Raw genomic sequence first — 12,275 nt, 5'->3', positions numbered from 1 at the left:
TTTTCCAGGAGACACTGTGGTTGTGTGATGCAACTGAATGGCCAGGTGGGAAAAAAGCAGCACTAAGCAAAGGACATGAGTCTGGGTCATGGGCAGACCTCAGCCTTTTCTCTGTGCTTCCCTCAAGGTCATCTCATTGGCAGATGAGCTGATGTGGATTTCCCCAAAAGAATGATTTTGACCTTACTGGGCTGCTTTAGGAATGCAAGCTGGGTCTTTGGCTTACTGGGGTGAGCTCCACACCCAGCAAACAGAACAGCACTGGAGAGAAGGAAAGTAAAATGGTGAAACCACCACAAGAAATTTGTGGAGGGGAGGTAGCACAGAAATCACAGAATCATAGAATGGTTTGGGTTGGAAGGGACCTTAAAGATCATCTCGTTCTAACCCTCTGCCATGGGCAGGGACACCTTCCACTAGACCAGGTTGCTCCAAACCCCATCTAACCTGGCTTGAACACTTCCAGGTATGGGGCAGCCACAGGTTCTCTGGGCAACCTCTGCCAGGGCCTCATCACCCTAATGGTTTGGGGATTCTCAGCAAAGGTGTTATGTGGGTAATCTTGGGGTTTCACAAATCATACAGAAAAAACTGAAGTAATTGCAAAAATACAGTATAAAATAGATTTAAATATAAAATAGACTCAAGTATTTAATTTCTTTGGTCTCAGTGGCCATATGGTAGCAGCAGACATCTTTGGGGAAGGTCCTTTGTAAGGATTAATGGCCAGATGGGGGTTAACAGGCCACAGCTGTACTATGATCCTGAGCTCCACCCTAAATTAACGATCTTCTGAGGACATATCCTTAAATTAGAGGAAATGACAGGTTTAAATTGGCATGTGCCACACACAGCGCAGTGGCAAGCCCAACAGTTAGTATAATTTTTAATACGGCCATAGAAAACACCTTTTTATACTAATAGAATAAATCATGTTCTCAACACCTGGAGTTTACACCAGCCAACCTGTAATAACGTATTAATGCATAGCAGTTGCACATCCTGTAACAGAGCAGCAATAAAATGGTGAGGGACCCAAGGGGACAGGTTTTAGCTCCAGCACGACTTGCTGGCGGCTGCAGATCACCGCTCCCCAACAGTGCAGCTGTACCTGCACCACCACACCACAGACCAGGGACTTGTTTTCCTTCCTAGATGTCCATGGGATTTTATAATTTTTTTTTTCCTTCTTTCCTGACCATGCAGACTTCCATTCAGGAGAATATTATTATTTGCAGTCTTCCTTTAAGAGTGTGCTCTAATTACACCAACTGTCAAGACTATCTCAGTTGGACGGGTGGCAGATGATGCTCCTGGTCCTTGCAAACGGAGCCATGGTGGCAAGATGCCCCATCGCTGGAAGTGTTCAAGGTCAGGCTGGATGGGGCTTTGAGCAACCTGGTCTAGTAGAAGGGTGGGGTTGGAATAAGATGATCTTTAAGGTGCCTTCCAAGCCAAACCATTCTATGATTCTACATGCTTAGCAATGTAAGGGTACTTCCAAGTAGCCTTCAAGGAGAAGTAGGCGGAAAAATGGATCACTTTCTTCCTCTCAGAGGTATTCCAAGCTGCCTATGGTGTCAGGCAGACTTCAGTAAATTGGTTAAGCACAGGTCCAGGTGGTGCTCTGAAAGCAGCACCTTCCTTCCTTTCTTAAATGAAAACCTGAAATTCTGATTTCAACCATGAAGCTGCTGCTTCAAAGAGGAGATTTCTGTACATTTACAAGTATCATCAGTCAAGAAAACTCGAATATTTCCTCATGTGTGGTACCTTTACTGTTCAGCAAAAAGTCAGAGATCTGGAGAGATAAAACCAGAGACTGTCTTGATAACTACAGAGGGTTTACATTTTAATCTTTCTTGCTTTCTATTGTGTAGAATGTAAGAATTGTGTCCAAACCACAGAGGGAACTCTGAGCCAGTAACTGCCTTCATCAGGACTCAGCGTCTTCCTAAGGCACCAAAATATTTGGGGTTTCCAAATCAGAAGAAACAAACTCAGCACCTGATAAAGCAGCTGCTGTGCTGGACTCATCTCTCTCTGTGCAAGAAGAAAACCCATTTTGCAAAGCAGTGGGGGTCAGTTTTTCAGTCACAGAGCTATTGCAGCTTCTGTACCATCTTTTCATTTGAATGTTGGGGCCTCCAGGCTTCTCATTACCATTATTATCATAACTATTTTAAAAAGACTGGGTCCACAAATTCATTCCCATGATACAACTATAATGAATTGAGGCACTGAGAGGTCTGGATGTGAGCCCAGGTCTCCAGAAAGCCACTGAAATAGTGCCTTCACCTTCCACATGTGTTGGTAAGGAGGGGGTAGGAAAGCATCTGCTTTCCTTAAAAAATAAATTAATCAGTAAATGTGCCAAATCTGATATGATGCAAATTTAACATAATACCAAATGGATGTTCAGCTAGTTAGGAAAAGCAGCAAAAGCCCTTATTTCTAGATTTGGAGTGATATCACCAACGATGCCTTTGACAAGGAGGTAAACAGGAAAAGCTGAGTTGGCTGAAAGTCTAAGAAACAGGGAGGGAAAAGTCCACGTTTACCACATGGAAAAGGGCAGACAAAGGCAGCACAGAACTGAATGTTATTTTCAACATTCCCAAAAGGGGATGAGACAGGATAGAGGGTTAAAGACACAACAACACTTAAAAAAGACTTTAAACAAGTACTTACTAGAATTTCTTTCTGAGTGGATTTAGACTCTGGTTCTCTTTGTCTGAGCAAGGAAAGGACAGAAAGAACCACTGGCTCATGGGCATTGCTGCGTGGAAAACTTTGCCAGATTTTGTCTTTTTTTTCTTATCCCCACAGCAAACCTTTATCCAACCTGAGAGTGGTCTGATGCTCCTCTGAAAATAAACTCCCAAAGACACGTACATGTGTTTTCTGTCCCCACAACCTGACAGCTTTCCTCCTCTGGAAACACATTAGGATTGTTCTCCTCAGAGTTATAGAGACAGACACTGAATTTGGATGAAACAGTTGATTGGGAACTGACAGAATAAGGGTGATTTACTGGTTATCTGGGACCCAGTTCTGCAATCAAGATCAATATGAAGTCATTGATAATATGATAATAACTCTCTCAACAGGCTGAGGGAATTGAGGATGTTCACCTAGAGAAGTGAAGGCTCCTGGGAGGCCTCAGAGCCCCTTCCAGGGCCTAAGGGGGGCTCCAAGAGTTGGAGAGGGACTTTGGACAAGGGCCTGGAGTGACAGGAGAAGGGGAATGGCTTCAAACAGGCAGAGGGCAGGGTTAGATGGGGCATTAGGAAGAAATTCTCGGCTCTGAGGGTGGTGAGGCCCTGGTACAGGTTGCCCAGACAAGCTGTGGCCGCTCCATCCCTGAAAGTGTCCAAGGCCAGGTTGGACAGGACTTGGAGCAATGTTGGATAGTGGAAGGTGTCTCTGCCCATGGCAGGGGGTTGGAACGAGAGGGTGTTTTAAGGTCCCTTTCCAACCCAAACCATTCTGTGATTCTACGATGGCTAATGGAACACAGGCAGCAGGGTCCTGCATGGCACCCACGAAAAACTGTCAGTATAAAAAAAAAAAATCTGACAAACCAGTGCTTCTGAGCAGAACCTGTGCCTCTTGCATTCTTATTACCTCAGTGACTTGACCAGAGATTTCATACATTGCTTTATGTCCTGGTTGTCACATCAGACCTGGCACTGCAAGACTTGGTTGCCACAGGTTGTGCTGCAGGACTGGTGCTCCAAACGTACAGCGAGGAGCCAACTGCCTTCCCCCAAACCAAAAACATCAAACAGTGCAACTTCAGACTGGATTTCATGGGTCCCACTTGACAGGGAATTCTTTCTGCCACGAGAACAACAGGATATAGCCCTGGGTGAACAGAAAACCTACACTTTGAGTCATGGAGTGGTGCAACTCACCAAACCAAGCTCCGGAAAACTCCCGAGCTCTGCATTTGCAGGCTGCCAGTCGCTGATCTGGGAAATTCTCCGTTGGGGCTCACTGCTTTTCCCACCCAAGCCTCAAGAGCTGTCATTTAATTAATTCAGGGGAAAAAAGGTTTGACCCATAAGATGAGCACTTTTTGTAAGGAAAAAAAATATACCTCCTTTTCTGGCATAAGTTTGTATCATTACAGGATTCCAAACATATGAGATAATTTTATCTTTCTTTTTTTTTTGGTTTTTTTTTTTTTTTTTAAATATATATTACATGCAAATTGAGGGACTATCTCTGACCTTCCAAGCAAAGTTGAATAGTAATGGTTTTAGTATCCATAAATTTTTGGGTGTCCCTTGCTAGTAAAATGTTGAATAGGAAAAACAGGGGGAAATAGCCTATCCATATGAAAACAATAATCATGTAATATTTATTGTCTGGGATTGAAATGTTTCAAATATTCAAAGCAATAAAACGTCAGGAAAAGCTGGACTTCCTGATGTAAAAAGGCCATAAATTTCTTCCTTCATAAGACACAAGGAGGGGGGAAAAAAATCAATGTGACATTTTACACTAAAGAAAGAAAGAGAAAAAGAAAGAAATAATGAAAGAAAGAAAAGAAAAAAACCACACACTTAAATCCAAGTTAAAGCAGTGGAGAGCCCCCAGAGGGCACAATCCACTTACCTTTGGGAGGCTGCAGGAAAGAAATGGCAGCCAAGAGCACAACTCATGTATTGTAAAATATAAGGACATTTCATAACAATTTAAGGGAGCAATGAGGTATCTCTGCAGTGTCCGGCTCAGACAACTCCCTTCAGCATACAAGAGCTATAAAAGTACCTGCTGTTGCCCTCCATGCACAGACTGGGGGCTTATTCCCAGCCCTCTGAGATCTCTCCCTCTCAAACCGTATTTTGTTGACTTTAAAAAACCCCAACAAACCACTGCCAACAAAAAAAGCAACTTTCAAATTCAAAAGTGCCTTTTACACCCAGGTCAAAGATTTTTTTTTTTCCCCAAAACTTCAGGAAGTTTCACAATCTCTTAAAGATCCACAGTGTGCAAGAGAAAAATGACAGATGGCAAAAAAAACCCCAAAATTAAATTACTTCTACAAAGTAAAAATCTTTTATCTTTACAAGGGTAAAATACTTTCATTGCAGAGAGAGGGAGGCATCAAAACAGGGCTACATTGTCTTTTGGATTTGTAAAAGCAGAGCTGGTTTTTGGAATTCAGTCTTCATGAAAAATATGAATATATATATATTCAGATTTATTTAATATATATGCATATAAATTAATATATTTTCTACGCTTCTCCTGCTCAGCTATGAATAAAGTTTTAATAACAGGCTCTTTAAGTGCTGCATTAATTTTGCACTGCCTTCAGGACCACCAAAGAAACCAACTAAGATGCAAAATCCCTTCAGACTGTGCACCACAACTACATACCAAAGCACAAATAAAACAAGCCTCAACAAAATAAAAATGAATCCAGCATCATCTACGAGCCCAACTTCAACACTGTAAAAAAGCACCTATAAAAACCAGCCATGGCAAAAACTGGGAAGCTTTGGACTTTGGCCAAGAATTCAAAAGTTTGGCTGCTTGTACCAAATTTTATCTTCACGGCCATAACATTGGGAAGACTGAAACCTGCAAGTGTGGCCTCTCCTCCTCTCACAGTCCAGCCAAGACTTTCCTTCCTCTCACTAACAGTAGCCCACACTCGATCCCAAGGCAACATCAATTTCCTACATAAGCCCCACTCCCAGGCACGAGGATATTGTCCTCTGCTTCACAGACACCTGTCCAAAGAGGTTTAGCAGGATTTGAGCAACTAATGAATATTTAAACTCCAGAGTCCGTGTGGAATAATTTTCATGCTGCTCTCATTAACCCGTGTGTGGATGGAGTGTTGGCCGTTTCCTGTGTGATTTTGTTGCAGGGACAACATTAATTCTCTCTCACCTGGACACATCAACAGAGCAACGTGGACTAGCTTAGATGGCAACAACTATTTATTTGGGTACTGTGAATAAAAGTGATCAACTCAGACTCTGCTCCAAAATACATGTGCCCTTAAAATGTGAAAGGTTTTTAACTCAGTAGTCAAAAACAACAGCTGTAGAGGACAGAGAGCTGTTTACCACTGTATTAGCTCTGAAACCTGACCTCATATGAGAAATAGCTATTCGTAACTATTTCACTGCCACAGTTCTGAGCACCAAAGATTGGAAATAATCATGATGTAACCGTCAAAGAGGAAAAATAAATATATATCTAGTGACATGCTGCTGAGTCCATTCAGACCAAGATTATTTTATTCTGTCTTACCTTGGAGTATTCAGTGTTGTGGTTCTTGACCTTCCAGTGGAAGAATCTGTCATGTTTTTCCTCTTGGGCTTGTGCCTGATTCACACAGTGAGGAGACCAGTGGGATGCTTATGAGTTTGAGGGAGACTTCAAGGTTGAGTTCAACTGTTTGCTGTACAAGTTCAAGCTCTACAGGAGTCATGTATCAGTTTTGCCACCATCCCAGACAAGATGAGTAAGAGCATCACCTTCCATGGAGAAACTGACTGTCAAAGACCCTTTCCCAGGTGTTCAAAGTACTCCTTAATAATTGCTTCCATTTATTTGTGTTCTGTCTACACCAAAATCTGCTCAGCAGTGAAAAGTTACCACTTTGCCGATAACATTCCAAAACAGAGGAACAGAAATGCTTTTAATATTAAAGTAAGGACAAGCTGACAGGGAGAACACTAAACAGATCTTGTCTAATTTAATAAAATTAGTTACTTGAAGCTGCAACAAAATTTGAGCATGAGCAGCAGGTTTAGTCACTGGTGAGCAAGGATGATGTGAGCAAGGGAGCTCAGGGGAGAAGCTTGGCTGCAGCCTTTCTGCTCTGAACACCTCCCTTCTCCTTCTGCAGCCATGGTTCAGATTTGTTTTCACCTCAGCTTGACACACAGTTGCTGCCATTTCATTTGCAGATCTGAGGAAATCATGTCAGTACAAGAAGTGCAATAGTTTTGGAGTTTTGTTTTGTTTTGTTTTGTTTTGCAGATTAATTAAATAGTTATGGAAATAAGAGCTAAACAGAACTGGTTTGAGCCAACTTGCTTTATTGGCTGTTGACTATCTGAATCTTGCTAACAGCTTCTGGTTTCTTACACCTTCTCTTCTCCCAGGTCTGGTTCCAGGCTGAAGATCAGCCACCACCACTTCAGCAGCACTTCATTATGCTCAGACCCAGCTCATTTATGAAAAATTAACATTTTATTTTATCTTTGTCAACACCCATCACAGCTGCTGCCCCAGTTAAAACAAGGCATTTCTGTTTCTTAATTGTGTTTCTCCTCTTGTTTCTTGCAGCTCTGAGGCACTCTGCAAAGGCAGTTTGGGAGATGAAGGTAGGAACACTCTGGCAATGCCAAAGTAATGAGTTTGTTCCTCATGGTGATTTTTGATGCAGGAATCCAGCAGAGTGTGGAGGAGGGAAAGTGTCCCGCAGTCCACGTTCTGGTGGAAACGTATCATTCGTGTTTCTGCACAGGGTCACTAAGTGGCCGTGGCACATCTCAGCTGGAAGGGCTTAAAGCTTTGAGTCTGGACTGGATCCAAATTGAGTGGTTGCATTCCTCCACCCCCCAAATCCCCTCGTGGATCCAGCTGGAGGCTGCTTTTGCCCCTTTCTCTCCTAACCTGCAGGGCCGGTTTATGTGCTGACACACCTATTGCTTTCACTGCAGGGGGAAGATAATTCAGAACTGAGAGCATCACTATGGATTTGGGAAATCCAGGTTTTCTGAACCATCCCAGGTCTCCCAACATGGGGCCCATCATTTAGTCTTTCCACAGAAGAAACGGAGATAACAACACGTTATTATTATTATTGTTTTAAAGGGGTGCTGTGGGCATGAACACATGGAAACCTGTGAGGCACTCAGATATTACAGTAATCAAAGTCATATACGGAACAAAAATTGACAGATCACATCTTCACAAAACCAGCAAGAAAATCTGCAAAGCATCTGGATGAAGACAAGTCCAGAAATATACAGATATTGGAATAAGACTCTTTCTGCCAGTATTTCTGTCTGATAGGAGTTAAGATGAATTATCAATCACAAATAGAGAACTATAAAATGTAAAATGAAACTGTATTATTATAATTTTAGTTCTTGATTTTCCTTATTTATCTTTCCAGCTCTCTTCCACTACTAATCTATCTTATTTAAGAAAAATAGTATATAAGTATAGTGGAGCTTGATTACTGAGAATGGCTATTAATGCAGTGTCTCAGAGCACCCTCTAGACAGTTAAAAAGCTTTTAACAGTAAAATATGAAGGTTTCCTTCAAATTTGCAGTCATCTGCCTTCTAAAACTTTGTTTCAGTTGCCAACATTTCAGTGATTTATAGAAGCCAAAGTATCTGATTTTTGTCTCCCCACAAGAGATGAGAGCTATTTTTTCTTATTTTGTAAAGGCAACATCATCATCTTAAGCAGAAAAAAGAAAAAAGTTAAGAGCTACATTAGAGATACAGCCTTCAAAATAATTTTTAAGGCATCTGGCCTTATTTAAACCATCAAATTTACATTCAATTCCTTCAGGATGGCTCTGCTGCTTTGCGCTGGCTCCGTGCCCTCTGAATAAAGCCCTGGATTTAATGCATGCCACCACTGCCTTTCCCTGGCTGCTCGGGGTGGATATACAGTAGAGGTATAAAAAATAGAGGTATAAAAAGCTGAACCTTGGACAAGAGGATTCATTCAGGGAAAAAAAAAACCAACAAAACAACAACCAAAAAACAACAAACCCTCAAACCTGTAACTGTTTAAGTTTCAACTAGAGGTGAGACTTGTGACTAACTTGTCACTATCTACTTATTCTTAAATAATTATTAGAAGTGTTTAGGTACTATGAAACATTCTGTATGAGCTGGATGGGAATCTATAAAACATTTTATGAGATCTAGACAGGGCTGACGGCAGAACCTTAATACAACACAAAAGTTCATCTACGCTCAAGAAATGCCAAACCCCACTTTTTTATTCTGCTCCCCACTCAGGGAGGGTTGACACTTGACAAAGAGGAGTGTGCTCTGAAAACCCAGGGGGGCACATTCTGCAGGGTCTGAGTGTCTCTGGAGAAACACAGGGCTCTGTCAGCTTCTCTCGATTTCCAGAGGAAGGCAAAATTCTTTTAAAGGGTTTTATTCTCTTAGGAAAGCCCGAGGAAGGACAGGTCAAGAAATGAGATGAAGCCCAGCTGGAAATTTGCATTGTGGCAAATCACCTCTGACAAGTTTTAAGCTGAATTATTATCCCTGTTTTGTGCATGGCTGGAGTAAAAATCTGAAAACTGAGGCAGTAAAACCACACAGCAGGGCAGGTACTGAACTGACAGCAAAAGTCACACTCCCTTTTCACACAGCCTTATTCCTACTGAAACAGATGCTTCCCTTCTTCAGGTAACTAGTGTGAAATAATCAGCATCACCTGATCCATTCACTGTAAATCCAGGTTAAGAATCAAAATGACTTGCCAGTTGAAATTATGCAGGAATAAAGCTATTCATATGCAGCCATTTAGCTGAATCTCAAACCGATTTTTATACATATAATAAAAATGTGTAGCACCAGCTTAAACATACATCTCTGTTTCTGCAGCATGGGAACTGGTGCTAAGACACACTCCAAATGCAGCACGAGTATTACTGGCTGCTTTTTTGTTTTAAACAGAGTTAAAGAAAACTCTGAAGATGAGAAAAAAGAAAAAAAAGTAATTACTTCCCAAAATAAGAATAAACTGGGTTAGTCCAAGATAGGGAGACATAACCTACCTTGTTTGACTCTAAATTCAGCTTCCTGACTTGTACAGAGAAGTGAAAGGTTATTATATGGGTTTGCTGGGCAAACACAGATTTTATAAATAATTGCCTGTCAGGCTGTTCAAGATAGACAAACATACAGCAGACCAACAAAAACATGATCTGTCATATTTCTGAGAGAAATGTATGTTGAGTCTTCATTCTCTGGGACTTTAAGTAGACCAGTAAAAAAATAAGTGCCAGTATTTTTCCTGCTTATGCATATTTTAAAATGTAAAATCTGGGAGAGATACAGCTACAGAAGGAATTTTGATTCCAGTACCCAGTGCCTGAAATGGTTTCTTCTGTCTCTGTCCCTGCATATCGAAACCAAATACAATAAATGCTGGTGTCCTTTGAAAAAAGTCTGGATGTTTACAGCAAGCGTATAATTTTCCGTGATTAAGGACGCCAACAAAAATAAAGAGTGATGATAAAAAGAAAAGTTTAATCATATATTTCAAGAAGCACAGATGGAGCATTAGAAAACTTCTCCCTCCCCTCGTTTAATACGCGGCGTTGTACACGTTACTTTCAGTCCTTTACACACAGACAATTTCCAGAAAACAGAAGCAAAAAGTAGGCAAAAGAAAAAAGCAGTTTATGAACGTCAGCAACACTCAATGTACAAAGGTCACTTCTACAATATTTTAGGTGCAAAGAGACATTTTTTTTCTGTTTATTTAAAAAATACACATATATTTAAAGTTTTTGCGAGCAGGTCCAGGAGAGCAGGACAACAGAACCACCTACAAACGAACACAAGACCATAGAGCAGGAGTAAAAATTAAGACCTCACACACTAAGCACAAAGGAGGAGGACGGCTGCACTATATAAAACTAATATTTTGCTGATCTCCTCTTGATCCCTTGAGTGTTCTGTATTAATTTGAGGTTTAAGTTGGATTCCAAGCCTGGTTGAAGCGGATCTGGGCCCCTGGGTAGCACAGGGAAACCAGCAGGACGTGCCTGCAGATCCTGGTGATGGGCTTGAAGCACGAGCGCTTTTCTCTGGTCAAGCATCATCGTGGTCAGCTCTATATTTGTACAGTTTTATGGGAAGAAATGAATGTGTTTGTGAGGCCAGCAAAGGCTGGAGGAGCAGCCTTTGGGAAAAAGCATAGAGGGAGGGACTGAGATTTAAAAAACAAATCTTAAAACCAAACAACATTACCTAAAATATATATTAAAAAAAAAAAAAAAAAGGCAAAAAAGAGCTTGGTTTCTTCTTTAACCAAATCCAACAGTAATGCTGCCTTTGTCAACAACAGGGACAACATCTGCTTCCTGCAGCAAACACTGAGCAAGTACATAACGTTAAGCCTTTGCCTACAACCACTGAGACAGACACAGTTATTTAAATACTTTAAGATGTATTTTTCCAAATAGGGGCCCAATCCAGTGCCAGAACACTGCAAAGACCTTCTTAGATTTCAGAGAGTAATGACTCAAGCCTTAGGAGATGCCAACATTGAGAATTTGGGGGTGACCACTTAGCCTATCCTTGGGTCTGCAAAAAGTCAAGTCTCTCACTGGCTAAGTTCAGTTTACCTGAACTTTTTTCTGAATATCTTTGGGTCCAAACTTGCCATTACTGTCATCAAAATCCCCTCACTGGATTAAACTGGGTTATACTGTCTGAACACTTAAATCAACGAGAGAAACAACTAGAAATTAGTGGAAAAGAGAAGGAAATAATTTTTATTTTTGTAAAAATCACAAGGAAACCCATGTAACCTTTATATAACCTATACAAACCAACACAACCGAGTCTATCTCTGGCCTCTTCCTGCCCCATCTTGCTTTAGAAAAAAACATCTTTTGGAGAACACACAGCCTTCCAAACACTTAAATAAAAATGACATGGCAGTCAGAAAGAGGCTGACAGCAGCAAGTCCCCTGCAAACTCCAGCATTGTCTGAGCTGCATTCTTGTCCACCTACACCCTATCCCAAACATCCTGCCATTAATTAGCTAAATGTTCCAGCTAGTAAACAAGAATAACGACTGAGGGGGCTGGAAAGAGAGACAGAGACAGCCAGCAGATAGTCACAACAAACCAGCCCACTCACTGGTACATGGAGACATTGGAGCTTGTATTTTTTTTCCTTCCATGGAGGGGAAAAGAAAATCACCTTAATATAACACTGTCTTTCCTGTTGCTGCAGCCACATCCACATCAGCAGGCGAGAAAAGTCATCCCGTTCCTGCGGTAGGCACTCTGTCAGAGAGAGAGAAAATCTGTAATGAATTATCACATCAGCTTAAACAAGGCAAGGAGGCACAGAGAAAGGCAAGGCTTTCTTCCTGTTTTGTAGGCTATTCTGGCTGCAATCTAATAATGTGCTTAATCTGAACATTTCTGGTGGGGAAGCTATAAGCAACCACTTTGTCTATTAAAAAATCAGTGTGGTTAACAAGTGGTTAGTGAGTCTATTTCAGGAGAGCGAGAGAT

General features: G+C 41.3%; 1 long non-coding RNA gene across 1 annotated transcript; it reads right to left on the bottom strand.

The window, feature by feature from the left end:
- Nucleotides 1-10,241: 10,241 nt before the first annotated feature.
- LOC114067071 lies at nucleotides 10,242-12,055 on the bottom strand. Its single transcript, XR_003573311.1, has 2 exons — nucleotides 11,956-12,055; nucleotides 10,242-10,857 (listed from the first exon to the last, which is right to left on the bottom strand). It is a non-coding gene; the product is annotated as an uncharacterized LOC114067071 (long non-coding RNA).
- Nucleotides 12,056-12,275: the final 220 nt, after the last annotated feature.

This window comes from Empidonax traillii, unplaced genomic scaffold, assembly GCF_003031625.1.
Source record: "Empidonax traillii isolate 1590-97213 ecotype Southwest subspecies unplaced genomic scaffold, ASM303162v1 scaffold856:size409766, whole genome shotgun sequence".
NCBI lineage: Eukaryota > Metazoa > Chordata > Aves > Passeriformes > Tyrannidae > Empidonax > Empidonax traillii.
The sequence above is the reverse complement of the archived record's forward strand: the minus strand, read 5'-3'. Positions and strand labels throughout refer to the sequence as shown.